The following is a 17979-nucleotide window of genomic DNA, read 5'->3' on the forward strand; positions in this document are numbered from 1 at the left end:
TGCCCCGAGTGTGTAGACTGGAGCGATATCCAGTGGGTACGGTACGGTACCAAAAAGAGGTATATATATATATATATATATATATATATATATATATATTAAGTTTTGTGTTGAAAGGCATTCGGATATAGGAAATAAGAAATTGTAAGATTAAAAAGTTGTTGAAATAGAACTCCTCAAAAACAAGAACTTTTGGTCTTTAGGAACGAAGACCATTTGAAGATAAGTTGAGCATCATTGCAAATCTCTTGGTGACAAAATGCATCACAAACACTGTCTGGGGCCAACAACAAAAATATCATAAGGAAGAACACTAATCCGTTTTCTAAGAATCCCGATAGGTCTTGGAATTGATAATTAGATGAAAGTAATGGAAAAGTGAAAAAGATTGTTGGCGAGTAAAATCACGGGGAAATTGATTTAAAAACCACCATATATACATGTACACATTTCTGGAATTTTCTCTAAATTAGGATTTTTAATCAATATTTGTAAACCTTATCAATGACTCAAATGTCATGAGGTGTATTATGACAAAGAAACACTCCAAGACCTGATTTCAAAGTTTTTTTTTTCTTTTTTATTGTGGTGAATAAAGACAGTTTCTTACTCAGTCCTAATTTTCATAAATTGTTCATGTTTGAGAACATCCACTCGAATGGACAAGATTTATTTTCTTTTAAAGTCATTTCCCTTTCCTCTTTCTTTCATTTCTTCCACTGCTTATTTTATTGACACCTAAAACTTTGCTTAATGGACAGACTGTCTCGGTCTCCTGGTTAGAGCAAAGTTGTTACGGCAGAATTTCACATTGTGTTCAGAGGCAGTCTTGTCTCTAAAAGGTTTCTTTCACTGTGAGGGTTTGGGGCTTTGACATTCAATCAGTGATGTTCGTTGCTTCCCAGGTATTCAAGATGTCCCTTTCTCTCCTGGAAATTATTTTCTTTTTTGCTTTTAATAGTTTCTTTACTTGAAAGTCATTCATAGAATGTTGTGTATCGAAGGGTTATCTTATTCATGGGATTTGTATTTTCATTTTTTTTTTCTTTTTTGGAAGAGAGAGAGAGAGAGAGAGAGAGAGAGAGAGAGAGAGAGAGAGAGAGAGAGTTACCCAAGGCATATGTGTGTATATCTAAGTATGGTTTTCCTTAATAGATGTAACATTGTTCATTAGTCATCGTTTTCCACACAATTCTGAGGACAAATTACTCAATGGAGATGAGCACCTCAACTATGGAGGGAAGACTTACTAAATATAGATAGTTTATTCCAAAATAATTTTTAGTCCCTGACAAGTGCTCTATGTGTGTTTGTTCTGGCTGCTTAGTTCGTAGTTAGTTAATGATATTTTTTATAATAAATATTTGGCTACAGATTGTTTAATCCTTTGTGTTAACAAAGGTGGGACCAACAACCTGCAAGTAATTAGATTTTGAGACAGATAATAATATTATTCTTGGAGAGGTAAAGATTTTTTTTTTTTTTTTTTACCTCAGTTGACGTTTGTATTATAAGATTAATTTTGTTTTTCAATGAATAGAGTAAACTGAACATATAGTTTTTTTGCATCCTAATAAAACCAAGTAAGACCCTTAAACCTGTTCCTAAGATAGGAAACGGGGGAATATAATTCTGTAGGTTTTAGTTATATAAATCTTCCTGATTCTTCAAAATCAAAATGTACATATTATTTCCTGTTAGAGATTTATGGACAATGTTTTATATTCAATTAAAATACTGGAGACAAATAGATTGTTCTGCGGATAAATGATCAGGTTTCCTTTTCAGCTGTCAGTTTTATGTAGCATAAGGTCTATCCTCTCCTGTGCCTTCTGCTATATCCCTTGTACTTGGGAGAAACAACCTCAGATGACACTGTATATGAAGGGTATACGAAACACATATTTTCTTAGAATCAAGACTTCATCTTAAAAATCCGATATTTTCCTTTTTGAGAACTGAGAACGCAAGAAACATTGGTGAGATGAGATATCTTAATTAGATTTGCGTTTTCTACTCACCACTTCACCGGTTTTCAAATTTCATAATCACAGGGCCTTTATTTACTTCAGGTAGGCCTACTCACTTGGTGGAATAGGTAATGTTGAATAAACCAATGATAAAAGGCTGCCCTTCAAAAAAAAAGAAAAAAAAAAAGGCCAAATCTACGTAAGGGTTATTAAAACAAAATTGGGCCCACCGACTCAGCGAAACTGACTCACAAAGGCCCAAACAAGAACTTACAAAGTACAACTAATATTACACTCGAGCCAGATTCGAAAATGAATTATTATTTCACCCGTTAATGGAAGATATACTTTTATGAATCAATTAGTCTTCATTCGATAATTGTTTGACACATATTAGAATGTACCTCTTTTTATACCCCTATGATACGTAATACTCTCACGCTGTAAGTCTCTCTCTCTCTCTCTCTCTCTCTCTCTCTCTCTCTCTCTCTCTCATCATTGCAGACATTGGCACTATCATTTACAGACAGCCACATGAAATTGTATTGGCTCAATTTCCATCAGTACCACAAACACAAAAGAAATGATGGTCCAGTCTAAATTCCGGGTGATGGAGAGAGAGAGAGAGAGAGAGAGAGAGAGAGAGAGAGAGAGAGAGATATATGTTATTTTCCATGAGATATTGTTGTAAAAAGATATGTGATATTTACAGTATTTTTTAACCTTTAATGGACTGGTAAGATATATATATATATATATATATATATATTTATATATATATATATATATATATATTTATATATATATATATATATATAAATATATATATATATAAATATATATATATATATATATATATAAAAATATATATATATATATATATATAAATATATATATATATATATATATAAATATATATATATATATATATATATATAAATATATATATATATATATATATATATATATATATATATATATATATATATATATTTATTCATATGATATTAAAAATGAAATTGAATAATGATTTAATAATAAAAACAATCCTTGGACTTTAAAATATTCCTGCCAAATGTATTGTTCCGCCAAGTTGCCAGATATGGGGATCTATCTCTAGATTTGGGGAATTTGGTTGTCTGATGGGGATATTCTGTACAGATTTCTATGAAGAAAAAAAGATGAGTAAGCCTTTATGTTATTGATATCAGTTTACTCTCACTTCCGTAAAGTATAGTGAGTCATTTATATATTTAAGCCTACAGGAGATAATATATTTGTGGAAATAGGGATTTTTTTTATCACGAATTTTGGGGATTTTTAGAGCAAGCCAGGGGGCAGGAATTTAGTATTTACTTCATTACAATGGGGGCCCGGCTGGTTTGGGCAGAACACATTCCCAGTGACGTATTTTGTGGTATTAATCGTTTCGTATTTATCCAAAGGTTGGTGGTTTTTATGTTAATATCAGATCAGGTATATTAAAGTTTCCTCAGAGTTAATTTTTGAATAAGAGAGGGATAAATGGTTTGTAGTTTACTATGTTTGTGGCCTACCACCTCTTAAGGCTGACATTTTATCAATGGCGTAACTTCGTAGATCCAAATTTAATATATTGGGCAACTCCAAGTCTATTCTATAATGAATATAAGTTTTCCCTTCTGTGTGAAGTTACGTTTTAATTTCGAATTTTAAAGCCAAATTGTGACTGCAGGATATCTGTTTATCCTTTACGCCTATAGGAAAACATTATTATTATTTGAAAAGGACGGTTTTATTTTTGGGGCTAATAAATGATTAGATATATTCCTTAATACATCTGCCGATAATTAGGGGACATCCAGTGGGAATTGGGGCCTTAGGGTGGGGAAAATATACTGGGGAAACTGTGAATAATGGTAAAACAAACCTTTTCTTCTGTATACATTATTCGGTAATTTTGTATATTATTACATCGTGTGACTACGCACAAGAAATATATGATTTCCTAGAGCAAATAACGTGATTTAACCGATTTTGATGACCATTTCAATCGCAAACAAACAGATCAACCAATTCGGTTAGTTATAAGTTGACGAATTGGTTGATGTTATTACGGATGAAATGAATGAGAAAACCAGTTAAATCACGATATCTACTATAGGAAATCATATATTTCCTGTACGAAATCACACAATGAAATACAATACAAATGAACCATATAAATATTAACACTGTGGACAATATATACTGAGTTAAAATATATAAACAACAGATGTAGGGGACGATAACATTAGCAACGTTACCAATGGTTGACAGAACTACCAACGATGACGAATGGTACACAGTGTTACCAACGGCACGATGTCATTACTAGTTTCCATACGTAAACTAAATAATACTACCATAAAACTATTACACAATAAATAAAGAGTACCAAAAGGCCACAGAACCTAACAAACCCACCTAACCTTGCCTAGAAGTACCCCGGTCACAAAACACATATAATAAGAATGGGGGAATGACTTACCTTGATACACACTTAAACAGTACTACCAACGACACGATGTCATTACTAGAGGTAGAACTGCTAAATATCTCCTCAGATATATTCAATAATTTCTCCATATAAGTGGTACGAAATATATATAAATAGTACATAAAGGCCACAGAACCTAACAAACCCACCTAACCTTGCCTAGAAGTACCCCGGTCACAAAACACGAATAATGACTATTGAGGAATGACTTACTTTTATGAAGGAAACGTCGAAACTTGCTGGACTCGGAAGGAAGAGACAAAAGCGCACGACACTAGGGGCAGTTTAAACGTTGAGGAATAATATTGTGAGATTTAAGAAAATGGTCAACATAACCTGAATTATCACCAAAATCACCATGGAATTGAGCCACTGCTTTTAGATACGGAATGCTGCAACCGGTACAAGTTTCTATAATATGTTCCATCTCAAAATACGGGAAAAAAAACGCACTAGTAACGAAGGACGGGTAACTAGGTCAAAGGTTAAAACGGGAAAGGCAGGGGAACAATGGGTCGGAAACCAGCGCATACAGAGATAAAGGAATGGGGGGGAAGGGAGATATCTCAATAGGCCTAGAGAGATGATTGGTTAAGGGAAAAACAACGAACAAAAGAGAAAACATGTATGAACTAAATAGGGAAACTAGACGAAAGAAAAGTTTTATAAGACACAGGGGAGAGAAAAGGAACTAACCAACAAAAATAAATACAAACAATATAGGAAGATAAAATGGAATGAACGGTAAATAATAGTGAATGGGAATATAAAATGAGGAGATCATACCGAGAATTAACTGGATAAAAAAACTAGTCCAGGGTAAGAATTTATGTGAAACCGGGAAGGGATAAAGAAATAACCCAACAAATAAAACCAATATAGGAAGGTAAAATGGAATGAATGATAAATAATATTGAATGGGAATAAAAAATTAGAAAATAACACTAATAAAAAGAGTAAAAGGGGGAGTGGAAACTCCTGCGCAGGGGGCGGGGGGATATATGCGCAGATCGGAAACTGATGAAACGAACGTACGTACAAATGGGAAAGGAAATAACCAAACAAATAAACCCAATATAGGAAGGTAAAATGGAATGTATGATAAATTATATTGAATGGGAATATAAAATGAGAAAATAATACGGTAATAAAAAGAGTAATAATGGAGAGAAACGAAGGACGGAAGGTGGGGCGAACGAACAAATGAACAAATGGGTGCTAATGTTAGCATGAAACGCTAACATTTGATCTACATCAGGTATGGAATGCTAACATTTAATCTACATCAGGCGTTGGCAGCACTGGTTACTGTATTACTACAAGAAATAACCTTTGAAACGGCTCCTCCAAAATATATCCAGGTATACTGATTTGACTTTTCCTACGGTTATAATAAATACCAGAAAGAAATGTATAGAGAAGAAAAGGACTGAATTACGGTTATATATCGATTCCCCAGTATGATTTCCCCACCCAAAACCCCGAGTTCCCACTGGGGGTCCCCCATTATCGGCGGATATAGATGTATATATATTTCTGTAACTATTCATTTGCGACGGGAAAGAGTGTTATTTTCGAAGGGCGCGTAATTTTTCCTATAAGAAAAAGTAGTTGGAATACTAGGATACATTGAGATGTAATAATATACAATGAAACCGATTTCCCTGGGCTTCGGCCATGTGGTCCACACTTTCCTACATTAAAACTCGTGTAGGAGGGATATTACCGTCACTAGACCTTGTGCTTTGCCAAAAATTCATTCCATATGTAAATATTCGGTTCTTTGCAGTACCAAACGACGAAATGCCACATTTCCTTATAATTTCTCCACCCTAAATCCCCGGTTTCTACCGGCTATCCTCTGGTGTTGGCCAGTATACTAGGATATATATCACTATTCATTTGCGACGAAAATATTTTCGAAACGGGAGAAAGCATTATTTAGAAAATGTCACAACCGAAACCTAGAAAAGCTATTTCAGGTGGCATTTTATAGTGGTTGAAGTTGTGGTAGGTCGACTACCTTTAGGCCTAACGGTCAAGCTATGTCTGTTGTAGGTATCGTCAATTATATACGAAACACGTTATAATCAAGTGTACTAGTTTAGTTGTATGCCATCAAGGATATAGTATGGTAACGGCCATGCCCCATTATCCATATCCCATTTTCAACCCCTTTGCTTAAGAATGCAGCGGTCTGAAGCGGGTTACAGTTAGCATCATAGTTGAGTAGGTAGAGACAAGGCTTGTATGTTAGGTGAGAATATGGCAGTTGAAGTGGGTTGCATTGTCAGTAAACACCTGTTAGTTAAATTGGTAAGGACACAGCTTCTTGGTTAGGTTAGGTCAGTGGTTCTTAACCTTGTTGGAGGTACTGAACCCCTCAAGTGTCATATGTACACTCATCGAACCCTTCATAGTTGGATATATATATATGTATATATATATACTGTATTCTATATATATATATAGATATATGTATATATATATATATATATATATATATATGTATATATAGGTAAATGAAATAAAGGGAAAAAGAAAAAGAAAGTTACACCTAAATATATCAGCATATATTTCAAATTCAAAGCATATGTATATATTGTATTAGTGCACAATATGAACCATGCATCATTTGCCCACAGAACCAATTTGTTCAAAGAAAAAAATCAACAAAATATGAACTTCGCACGAAGACAAAAACATGATGAATACTTTTTGCATGTCAACGTGACTTATGATGTTGTCTTTCAGAGGCAATTTCAGAAATTCGTGGCTTAACCTTGGCAAGTGTAACTTTCATATCCTTTGTGTTTTGTTACCTCCGCCGAACCCCTGGGGTTCGATCGAACACTGGTTAAGAACCACTGGGTTAGGTGGTTGTTGATGCATGCTGGAGGTACTGTTCGTTGTTATTCAAGGGTGCTTTAATTTTTTTCAAACAGTTTCTGCATAACGTCATTCTTAGTCATTGTAATTAAAATGTCACGATTATCAAAACAAGAATAATAATAACACGGCAGTTTTTATTTGCCGGACTTCCGGATTTCAAAAACGTAATTTTCCAGCCCATTTTCTATGGAGTTGCTCTTAGCGGTTTTCACCGTAGGTACTGTATTACTAATGCTTCCTAACTTGATGGGGCTAATGATTTATATTTTGCCCGTTGTAGCTCGCTTCGCTTGCAAATGATCGTCACTGCATTGCTCATATGTTCTGGTATGGGGAACATGCGTGTTAGCCCCGTGGGAAAGCCTTTCGGCATTATCAATTACACAGACATAGGGAAAGGGGTGAAGACGATTAATAAAGGTGCGAGATGTTGCGCACTTTCTATCATGGACTTTTCTTCCATTTCTCATTATCAGACAATATATGAAACACGCGTTTTCTACCCTAACCTTTCATTATCAACATTATGAATAAAATTAGCTATGATTGTGTTTATTCCTATGTTTAATATAATAGGTGAGGTTTAGAATATAAAACAGGCCATTTATTGTTTTAATAAGTAACTTACGACAGAAGCATCACCTATGATTTTCTGAACAACCTGGTGGAATATCGGAGCAAAAGGGGAATTTTTTTTTGCTCTATTAAATTTTGTAACTTTAATTAAGGTTGCTGCCAGTAGTATATGGGAATCAAGTATTGTATTTGTAAGGATCTATTCAGTTATGCATGATCCAATCCATTATCTAAAATTACATTGTTCTTTAATGAAACAGAATCTTAAGGTTAAGCAACTTGTATTAACATTAGGCACTAGCCGTATATAATACAGAAATTTTATCCCCATGATCTCTCCTAATCACTTTCAACTTGTAAACAAGTGTTTGCTTTACGTGATTCTCCCCTCTTTTCCTCATAAGAAGGGTGGTTGGATCACGTTTATTTTGGTGGGATGGACTATTGTAAAATGTCAGAGCCTCTGTAGTTTGGTTGGGATTGACTACAGCAGTAATTAAAAGAGGGTAAATATTTACTATAGTGAAATATTCCTAATGATAACTCAGGAATGGGTTGTTGAGAATGGCCTAGAGCAGTGGTTCCCAAACTATCTTACCTGACGCCCCCTTTTTGCTTCCAGTAGACCCGTATCACTCCTTTTTTTTTATCTGAAATGATTCTTACATTTATTTCTTAGCATTGTACAGGAAAACAGATTTTTGTTTGTATTATATTTTAATAAAGAAAGCCACTCAAACAAATAATAGTACATTCCAGTAACTAAAAGTGAAACATTTGGTTCAAAGTGACCGAAAAAAGTTTGAACATTAGCAAATTGGCAAAATTGAGTTGCGATTTTAAGAATACATAATAAGAAAACATAGCATTTAATATTTGGAAATACTTATGAGACTAAGGCACAATTTCTAGTCAAATTTAGTGAGATGGATGCATGTATGTAGCGACAGATACTTGTTCTTTTAATGATATTGTTATTCTATTAAACAAGTAATTTCGAGCAGATGACTTCACGCCCCCCTTGTATCATCCTCACGCCCCCCTAGTGGGCGCGGCTCCCAGTTTGGGAACCACTGGCCTAGAGACTGACCATGTATACAAGTGAATAGTGTCTAATCTAGGGAAGGGGGTTGGGGGGGGGGGGGCAATCTTATGATTCAACAGGTGGACTAATGGGTTCCCCTCAAAGCCCTGTCCTTAGCTTGCCAGGATATTGAGGTTTTAGACACAAGAAACTGATTTTGAGAGGGTCTTGAACCCCAGGTTCAGGTTCACTGGTGAGGATAGCCTTTGCAACGGCACCTCTTATACTGTTTTGTCTTTTCCTCCACATTAGGTTTAATACTTCTTTTTTATGTATATATGTTTCATTAAATTAAAATGGTTGTACTATTTTCCTTGCCTTCCTCGTGGGGTTGTTGAAGCTCAGGCAGTGATGGTAAAGTAGGCTAAAATGAACTGTTTTGAAATTTTAAAAAATTCGGGTTTTTTTTTTTTTTTTTTTTTTTTTTTCTCAAGTACTTAACTTGAAAATTCTTAACATTTTTTGTATTGTAGACAGATAAGGCTCACCGTCTGCTGCGTCGCAAGGGCCTCCCTTCCCCTTATAAGGGGGTTAAGAGGCGCCTTTTTGGATCTTCTTCCTCCGAAGGGGACTCCTCGTCGTACTCAGCCTACAGCTTCTGCTCCTTTGGACCTCTCTGCAGACCGTTCTCCAACTCCTGCTAGATCTTCACCTTCTGGGGAACTCGTCACCCGACGGGCAACGGTCCCTTCGGGGCAAAGGGATCGAGCCCGTGTCTTACATACGGTAAGGCGATCTACACACACACACACACAAGGCAAAGGGATTCTTCCCTTCCACGTGCAATGCTATGCTTGTAATGACCAACTTTATGCATCATTTCCGTTTGTTAACATCTCAAAATAGGTACTTGGTAATATATGGCCACTAAGGTAAAAGCAGTTCTAATCAACTTTCAACAAGTTTGATCTTTATTTATTGGGAATGAATACTGAGAGATACAGGAACCCCCTTAAAGAGCAGTAATATGGTTCCACTGTGAGAAATTGCTGACCCAGCCATACACAAATGTAGTAAGATATGTGAATCTGTCTAACCTAAACTAGGTGTAGCGTCCACTGGGTCCCCCTCGTATACTAATCAGGAACTAATCAGGTTTTAGCCTTTTGACATATTCCACAATTAGGATTGAAAAGACATCTGGTATTTTTGCTTGGTGTATTGCCATAAACAAAATACAGGGAGTAATATTTTATACAGTGGAGATGCCCTTTGGGTGATATTTATCTCCAATTATCTATTAATTTGATAGATTAGAGTAAGGGTTTCATATTAGTCATATGAAGGTTTTATATATATTTAACATCTAGTGAAACTGGAATTTTCTTATAAGAAATGGTGGTGCTGGCAATGGCATTTTTCTTACTAATAGAGGTCGGTGGGTGAAGAGTTTGTTGAGACAGGCGTAAACTTTCTCATGACTTGGTCCAACCTATTTTATTAATGATGAAGTTGTTGTATCTTGGTCTGATATATGACAGTGTTTGTCTGGTTTTGTGATATTAATATCATTGTTTCCTTTTAATATGACCTATGTACTGTACATGCCAAACTACTCAAGTATTTCAATTAAGTAAAATATTGAAGTTATTTCAAATATTGTATTAAACAACTTCTTATTGGAAATGATGTAATAGTAGCCATTAGATTACTGAAGAGCATCTAAAGAAATATCTTATGTATGGCAACCTCCGGAGATTTAGCGCAAAGATTTTGCCATTTAAAGTTTCGGAGCGATGGCTGATGATTGTCAGAGAAATGAGTTTTACATGTAGAAAATGCTAGTGTTCACATTATTTTTACAAACTAAACACAGCCAACATTCGTCCTATTAGTGAAACCCAGTTAGGCAAGAAATTCAGGTACAAAATCATACTTTACAGTACATATAACTACTGAAAGTGGGAATATCTATATGCAACTAAAAATAGTTGTGATTGTTATAATGAAATCAACTGGATATGTCTTCTAACATGACAATACAGCATTGATTCCTTACATCAGAGGGACTCCATTTTGTATCACTAGTATCCGAGGTAAAAACAGTTTGTTCTTGTTTTCGTAGCTTATGGTATATACATTTTATCCCAGATAAGTTTCAAGACGCTATCTTCAGAATCCGAAGACTTGATGAAAATTGTCAAGTAAGATATGTGGTTTTTAGATAGGCTGAGCAACCTTATTATAATTTTATTGCCTGGGCCCTGTGTTAGTTCACCCAACCTTTGCCTTTTACATTGGGTCTGTTCCCCATACCTTTGCTGTCCAACCTCTAATCTATTACTTTATAGTAAAATTACAAAGTTCACCCTCCCCCCCAAAGTTGTCAGAGCTGAATGAGTGGCCACCCTTACCCAACATGATCATAAATCTAGACTTCTAATGCTGTATAGATCTTTTCTTGACTTTTAGTCCTTACTTACTGGTAGCTGACCTCCAACAAGAACTCTGAATAATAAATGACACTGCATCCTCATTCACTGAGGACCAACCTTAGTTAATGCTGTAGAAGTGCTCAATGAAATTTATTGTGCCTTTGAACATAAGATTATAAAGATTTCTGTATTCATAGTCTTTGAAAGATGGTGAAAATTATATAAAAAAATAATAGATCTCTTGTTGGTTGCCTGGTATGTGTAGATAAGTTATTTGTTACTAGTTTACTTTAAAATACATAGTGTTTACAGTACATTCTGTACTAATTGCATTTTCATATTTCAGGTGAAGTGCAGACAGCATGAAGAAAGTCATTAATAACCTTCCAGTCATAAAGTGTTCAGGTATAGTATAGATCTTTGACCATTTTACACTAAATAGTTTGGTTAGAACATTAATAATTTGCCATTTAGAATAAGTTTAACCTTTAGTAACATACTGTGCATCCTTACAATAAATATCCCAGTCGGTAATGGTGGTCCCCAGGGAGGCATGAAATGATTTTATATTGAATAATCACTTTATTTTACTTTATTTGGATGTATAAATCTAAGTTTCATGTCTCCTGGTTGGTGACTCGTGCATGTGGAAACCTGGCGGTGGTACATATTAAAGGACGCAGTTTCCTTTAATGTAACTGTAGCATGCAGCACCAATACTGTACTGATGTAAGTTTCATTTCCATTTAGCTTATTTCTTAGACATTCTCAGATTTGATGAAGCAGTTTATTCCTATGCTGATACGAACTTGTCTTTTTTTTCTACAATGACACAAAAAACAAGGGAATTTAGATTCTCAGTGCATGGTGGTGCTGTGTATAGCTGCATGGCTCACATCGCTATACTTTGTCACCCATTTAAGAGGAAGTATCCCCTCATCCCTACAATCATAACTTAACGCAGCCACTTCAAACCACTGATGTTTGATGGTCTTTCCCCCCCCCCCCATGCAAAACTACTGAAGTATTTCAATAAAGTGAAATATTGAAGTTATTTCAAATATTGTATTAGATTAAACAACCCCTTTTCGGAAATGATGTAGCAGTAGCCATTAGATTACTGAAGAGCATCTAGAGAAATATCTTGACGTATGGCAACCTCCAGAGATTTAGGTCAAAGATTTTGCCATTTTAAGTTTTGGAGCAATGGCTGGTGGTTGTCAGAGAAAGAATAAAGAATTTTCCAAAAGGTAAGATAAAACTATACAGTATGCCAGAAGTTGCTTGTATTGTACTACATTGTTATGTAGAAAATGCTAGTGTTCACATTATTTTTACAAACTAAACACAGCCAGCATTTGTCCTATTAGTGAAACCCAATTAAGCAAGAAATTCAGGTACAAAATCATACTTTTAAACAAGACTTACCCGGTAGTTATATAGCTTACGTCCCCGACGTCAACGGCAGAAAATTCGAAACTCGCGCCAACCGCAAGTTGGATAGCCAGGTGTACCACCCCTGCACCCTAGCGTGGTACCTGGGAACCATTCCAGTGACCCTCATATATTCCCTGCTGTCGCCAGCGACGACACGTGAATTCTACTCCGTCATTACTGATGGTTTTTTGGTGAAGTACAAATCTTTGGTTATTGACTCCCTCTTGTTTTTTATCTCGCTTTGGATATTTCGTGATTTTGTTTGGATTAGATGATTTTTGACCTTTGCTTGTCTGAATTCTCTTAAATTTTCAAAATGGCCAACCCCCCCCATAACTTTTAGGTTGTGTGACTAGTGGGTGTAAGACCCGTATGGCTAAAGCCTCTCTCTCTTGACCCCCTTTCTCTCTCTGTGTTGCATGTAGAGATAAAGTGTGTGATTTAGGTGATCGCTGTGATGAATGTGTTTTGCTGTCAGAGCATGAATGGATTGAGTTTGATAGATACAGACGTGAACTCCAAAGGGATAGATTGAGGCGTAGTTCCTCTCGCTCATCTAGAGATATTTCCTCTTCCCATGTCATTAATCCTATTCCTTCACCTGTAGTGGTAGATCCCGATCCCACTATTGCAATTGCTAATGAACCTTCACTAAAAGATATGTTAGTGGCGATTCAAGCTCTCGGCGCTAAAGTTGAATCTTTGGCTGCGGACAGGACACAGTTGATGTCCGATGTGCGTCTATTAAAAGGTGAAGGTGCAAGTGCAGTGAAGTTAAGTGCAGCGGAGGGTGCGCCTGCTCGTGTCTGTCGTCCTCCTAGTCCTAGACCTCTTCCAAGCTCCCCAACTCCTGGGAGAAGGAATGTCGAAAGGTGAAAAGAGACGAGAGGCTTTATCAAACGAGCAGACGTCCCCTCGAACGTACCTGTGGGCGCCTCCCAGGACGTTCGCCCTTGCCATTGGAAAGGTGAGGTTAAGTGTTTTTCGTTGTCTTCCGATGACCCTTTGCTTAAAAGGGTAAGGGGTCCTATGATAAGGCCTATCGACGTCCTGCTAGTTCAAAACCTGGATGTAGTCACTGGGATACTCCAGAGCCTTTTGAAAGCCCCCGATCAAACGTCCTTTTAGAACGCTGGACGTTTCCAAGGATCCTTTTGTGCACTCACGACCAGGCTTTACCTCTTTCCAAGCTCCCAAGTAGCCTTCAGACTGGTCTTCGCCTTCTAGGCGCTCTGTTCCATTTAGCGATGAGGAGAACGTGATTTCATCACCGTTTTCACAACGTTCGGATCCCAACTTTGTAATTCTTCAAGACATGCAAAGCAGGCTCTCGCTCCTTTATGCAATCATACCAGCGTAGCAACAAATCTCATCTCAGCGGTCGTGATCGGAGCAGTGAGCCAGGACATGTTTCCGAGCGCCCTCGTAATCGGGGGATCTAAGCTTCCTGCTAGCCGCTACGAACTGCCTTTAGGAAGTGATCGTGATCGTTCTCCTAAGTCCACAGTCCACAGTTCTTTTATGAAACGCGAACGGGACAATGTGCCCGTGCGTTCTTCTAAGAAAGACGTCGGACGTCCTGTTAAATAGGCTATTGAACGTCCTTGCGAACGGGTTACCGATCGTCCTGTTATACAGGCTTATGTTCGTTCTTTGGGTAAGTCTTTCGAACTTCCTTCGACTCAGGCTCCTGGACTTCCCACAGAACAGGCTGCTGAACATCCTTGCAAACAGGCTACCGAATGTCCTTTCAAGCAGGCTGCCAAACGTCCTATCATTCAGGAAATTGCTCTCTCCGCCAATTATTTTAGTGAGCGTCCTTCAGGTCGTGTTTCCGGGAGGATTACAGTTGAACGCGTCGCTGAACAACAAGCGATTCATATTACCGAACGCTTGTCAGCAGTTGACGGCAAGCGTGTGTCTGAATATGATCCTGAACGTCCTATCCCTTGTCATATTTCGGATGTTAGTTTGGATTACGATGAGGAGGCTTATTCTTTTCAAGACATCGATGCGGTTCATGTACACACACAGGAACTTCTCGTCTCCGATCGAGCTGATCGCGAGCGTTCGGATGAGCCGCACGCGACTCTGCCGCCTGTTACTATTCGCAATGAGCCTATTTCTATTGCAGTTGGCACTGAGGATTTTTCTGAAATTGAAACCGCTCTTAACCCTACTGCTCCCGGAGGAACGTTGCAAGAGAAGGAAGTAGAAGCCCAGCTTTTTCCTTTGAAGTTTGATGACGTTTCAGAAGACAAGGACTGTTTCTTTCCGTCATTCTGCCGATCTTAAAAAACTTAAGAGTTTTTACGTAAGAGTTTTCAGACTTTTTTTGTGCCTACAGCTCCGCGCTGGTCTCCGTCTTGAGTTTACTCTCGGCAAAGCCTCTAAGAAAGCCTGCTTTACTAAGATGGTACTGTCGCGTTCATCCAAGAGAGCTCTTAAATTAATGGGTGACTGGTTACAGTGTAAGAAGGCCTTAGGAAAGACGTCTTTTTCCTTTCCTCCAGCTAGACTGGCTTCGAGGTTGAGCACCTGGTACGATACGGGAGAAGTTCTCGGCTTGGGGATTCGTGCCTCTGCCCAGGGAGATTTTTCAAGCCTCGTAGACGCTCCCCGTTGGTCGGCCATGAGAGAGACCAAGATTTTTTTGGTCTACTTCAGAAATGGACTACCTTCTCAAGGGAATTTTTCGAGCCTTTGAAGTTTTTAACTTTTTAGACTGGACACTGGGGGCTTTGGGTAAAAAAGTTGAGATTTTTAAAGAGGGGGATACCTCTGCCCTGGTCCATTTGATGTCGTGCATGGACAAAGCCTTGAGGGATGGCTCTAATGAACTTGCAGCTCTTTTTTCCGCAGGTATCCTTAAGAAAAGAGATCAACTATGCTCTCCTCTTTGGCCGGGGGTGACTCCCTTCCAGAAGTCCGAACTTTTATATGCGCCTCTTTCTCCATTACTGTTTCCACAAGAACTTATCAGGGAGATTTCTTCAGCTTTAGCTCAGAAGGCTTCTCAGGATCTTCGTCTCCAAGACTGCTAGAAAGGCTCTTCCTTCCTCTTTTACCAGCCGCAAGCCTAAGGAAGATACTTTTCCCAAGTTTTCCCGGCCCTTTCGAGGAAGATCTTCCAGCAGGGGTAGCTCCAGACCTGATGCTAGGAGTAAGAGAAGAGGTTTCAGAGCAGGGCGAAGCAGAGTCTGACTGCTTTCGCCTTCAGGCAGTAGGTGCTAGACTACTCAAATTCTGGCAAGCGTGGGAGAAGAGAGGAGCAGACCGATGGTCTATTTAGATCTTGAGAGAGGGTTACAAGATCGCCTTTCTAGGGAGCCCTCCCCTGGTCTTAGTTCCCTTGGATCTCTCTTCCAGATACAGAGAGGAGGCAAAGAAACAAGCTCTTTCGATCCAAGTGTGTCTTATGTTAGAAAAGGGGGCCATAGAGAAGGTTCAGGATATCCACTCACCTGGTTTCTACAACCGACTGATCCTGGTACCCAAGAATTGGGGGGGGGGGGGATGGCGTCCAGTTCTGGACGTGAGTGCGCTGAACAAGTTCATCATCAAAACGAAGTTCACCATGGAAACTTCGAAGTCAGTGCTAGCAGCAGTAAGGAGGGACGACTGGATGGTCTCATTAGACCTTCGGGACGCCTACTTCCACATCCCCATCCATCCGAGCTTCAGACCTTACCTAAGGTTCGTTTTCATGGGAGACGTCTTCCAATTTAGAGCCCTATGCTTCGACCTTTGCACAGCACCTCAGATCTTTACGAAGCTCATGCTGAATGTAGCAAAGATCCTACATTCAAGGGGCATAAGAGCCTCCCTGTATCTCGACGACAGGCTTCTCAGAGCACACACTTACGATCGCTGCCTGAAGGATCTTCAGACAACCTTGGACCTTGCGAAAGAACTGGGTCTCCTTGTAAACAAGGAAGTCTCTCTCTTGGTTCCATCTCAAGGGATTTTATATTTGGGGATGACGATACGGAGTCAGATTTTTCGGGCTTTTCCGTCCCCCTTAAGGATAGAGCAAGCCAAGTTGAAACTAAGATAGTTTCAAAGTAAGAAAGTTTGTTCAGCAAGGAAATGGACGAGTCTGATAGGAACCCTCTCCTTGGAACAATTCGTCCCACTGGGAAGACTGAATCTTCATCCTCTCCAGTTCCATCTCAACAGCCATTGGGACAAGGAGAGGGACTTAGAAACGATGTCCATTCCTATCACGAACCCCATCAAAGACTGCCTTCGGTGGTGGGAGGAACCAGACAAGTTCCAGGAAGGTCTCGACTTGTCAATAAAGAGTCCAGACATTGTGTTATGCTCCGACGCCTCTGACACAGGATGGGGAGCAACCCTAGACAAGTTAGAAGTCTCGGGTCTATGTGTAGAGCCCCCAAAATCCTTGCATATCAACCACAAGGAGTTGTTGGCAGTTCTTTTAGCCCTCAAAAGTTTCGAGGCTTTAGTCACCAACAAAATAGTTCAGGTCAATGCGGATAACACGACAGCATTGGCATACATCTCAAAGCAAGGGGGAACACACTCGATATCTCTGTTTGAGACGTCAAAGAATCTCCTGGTGTGGGCAAGAGAGAGGAACGTTATACTTCTGACGAGATTCATTCAAGGGGAGAAAAACAATTGCAGACAGTCTCAGCAGACGGAATCAGATCCTTCCAACAGAGTGGACCCTCAACCTTGATGTGTGCAAGAGCCTGTGGCATCTTTGGGGTCGCCCTTGCATAGACCTTTTCGCAACTTCGAAGACGAAGAGGTTAGACGCGTATTGCTCCCGTTCCAGATCCAGAAGCAGTCCACATAGACGCTTTTCTGTTGGACTGGTCTAATCTAGATCTCTACGTCTTCCCACCTTACAAGATCCTGTACAAAGTAATACAGAAATTTGTGACATCCAAAGGAACCAGGATGACCCTATTGGCCGTCAAGAGAATGGTTCACAGAGGTACTGGAATGGGTGATAGACACCCCAAGAATTCATCCTCTAAGAGTAGATCTACTCAGACAACCCCACTTGGAAAGATTGCATCAAAATCTCCACGCTCTTCAGCTGACTGCCTTCAGCCTATCGAAAGACTTGCTAGATCTAGAGGCTTTTCGAAGGAG

At 38.6% G+C, this 17979-nt stretch overlaps 1 long non-coding RNA gene across 5 annotated transcripts in view; it reads left to right on the top strand.

The window, feature by feature from the left end:
• Positions 1–17979, top strand: part of LOC137642825 (uncharacterized) — a 206897-nt gene that overhangs the window by 156585 nt on the left and 32333 nt on the right. For 3 of the 5 annotated variants that reach the window (XR_011044865.1, XR_011044864.1, XR_011044863.1), the window contains one exon: positions 11762–11820. This is a non-coding gene — a long non-coding RNA (uncharacterized lncRNA). Of the gene's footprint in view, positions 1–3321; positions 3416–9513; positions 9767–11761; positions 11821–17979 lie in introns of those variants that run through there. The other 2 variants (XR_011044862.1, XR_011044866.1) reach the window with 2 other exon arrangements.

The sequence above is a fragment of the Palaemon carinicauda genome, chromosome 6, assembly GCF_036898095.1.
Source record: "Palaemon carinicauda isolate YSFRI2023 chromosome 6, ASM3689809v2, whole genome shotgun sequence".
Taxonomy (NCBI): domain Eukaryota; kingdom Metazoa; phylum Arthropoda; class Malacostraca; order Decapoda; family Palaemonidae; genus Palaemon; species Palaemon carinicauda.